This window comes from Capsicum annuum, chromosome 6 (genome assembly GCF_002878395.1).
Source record: "Capsicum annuum cultivar UCD-10X-F1 chromosome 6, UCD10Xv1.1, whole genome shotgun sequence".
Classification (NCBI taxonomy): domain Eukaryota; kingdom Viridiplantae; phylum Streptophyta; class Magnoliopsida; order Solanales; family Solanaceae; genus Capsicum; species Capsicum annuum.
In genome coordinates this window covers 2,387,190-2,388,789 of record NC_061116.1, presented here as the reverse complement: position 1 = coordinate 2,388,789, position 1,600 = coordinate 2,387,190, and the positions used below count along the sequence as shown (strand labels likewise).

Below are 1,600 nucleotides of genomic sequence, written 5' to 3'. Positions count from 1 at the left end.
ATCAATTATCACCACATAATCTTTATATATATATATATATATAAATAAATAAAATTGAATATTAAAACACAAATTGCCAAGATATCAATGATGAACATCTTCTCTAAGAAACCAAATGCTAAATATTCAATTTTTTCAAGAAGTTATTAATGAAGTTTGTATCTTATCTTTTACTATTTCTTCCCCTCCATTTGTTTTTACTTGTTACTATATATTTTTCTAATTATATTTTTATTTTTACCTGTCACTTTTGATCGTATCAAGAATTTCTAATGGCGTGCTATGTCAAAAAAGTGACAAGTAAAGGAGAACGGAGGGAGTATTATTTATTAAACATATGGTTCATATATATATAACTGAATCAAACTTTTTTCAAAAAAGTTTGGATATTTATTTTTTTTGGTTAGATTTTTTTTTTTTTTTTTTTTTTTTAATGAAGGATCTGTGTATATGGCCTATGATGGAATATTAAATGTGCTGACATTGTCTGATCATATTATAACTTGATTGAGAATATTGTCTGAGGCCTTTTGTATGGATTCAACAAGTGTAAATTTGTGACTATGAAATTTAGCATTTACATTCTCTTGATACAAAAGAATGTAGTATCACCCCAAGTATGGTCAGAGTTGCTACGACACGCTTCTACTTCACAGGGGTCCTATTACCGTCCTGAACTCAATTTTAGTGTATTTTTATGGGTCTTTTGTGCTGACGTGGTACCTTTATTACATAAAATGTGGTCCACATCAAAGGTGCCATGTCAGCACAAAAGGATGACAAAAATGCATTAAAATTGAGTTCAGTGGGTCATAGGACCCTTGTGAAGTTGGAGTGCATCATAGCAAATATGGTCGTAGTTCAAGGGTACTAGATGCTTTACTCTTTATTATTATTGAATATACCTGTCTTTGTTGCCCAATTAGTTCTAGTTGTATGCTTGTACTAAACTAGGTTTCTGGTGACAACATCTTATTTTCTTAGCAACCGCTGGTTATGTTGTTGTTGTTGTTGTTGTTGTCGTTGTTGTACAGATGGTAGCAGCCCGTGCTTAGTTGATAGATACGTTAACTTTGTAAAATGATGAAATCTCTCTGTCATGGGGAAGGAAGTTGATCGTGCAGAAGAGGAGGATTTGACTCAACGATCTTGACAGGTTTACGTTCATGTTGGCAAAGATCAAGGCGTGATTGCATTTGTATTGGCGTTGTAACTTCATTCAATTCTCAGTTCATTTAGCTAGCTCACTCATCAAGCATACGCAGCTTACTTGAAGGGGGAGTTAGATAAGAATGAGTATCCATTCTGCCATGCTATGGTCGAACGCATTACATTTCAACTATACTTTCTAACTAGACATGCTCCAAATGTGTTGGTTATGTATCAATCTGTCTTTGTTGTCAATGTTAGTTCAAGCGTATGCTGGTTCCATGAATTTCTATCGATTAAAAGTGAGCCTTAGTATTGGAATGTTAGGTCTGTTCTCAGATGTCGATATTCTGAAGAGTAAGAATCTTTACCGATCTTTTAACTTTCAAGTTAAGAAAATCAAGAAAGCGAGGAATCTTTGCCGCTATGCAGTTGTAGAACTCTGCAGTGA

The 1,600-nt window shown here is 33.6% G+C and overlaps 1 long non-coding RNA gene across 1 annotated transcript; it reads left to right on the top strand.

The window, feature by feature from the left end:
- LOC124899221 lies at window positions 1-1,435 on the top strand. The gene is made up of 2 exons (XR_007056334.1): window positions 1-154; window positions 1,035-1,435. It is a non-coding gene; the product is annotated as an uncharacterized LOC124899221 (long non-coding RNA).
- Window positions 1,436-1,600: the final 165 nt, after the last annotated feature.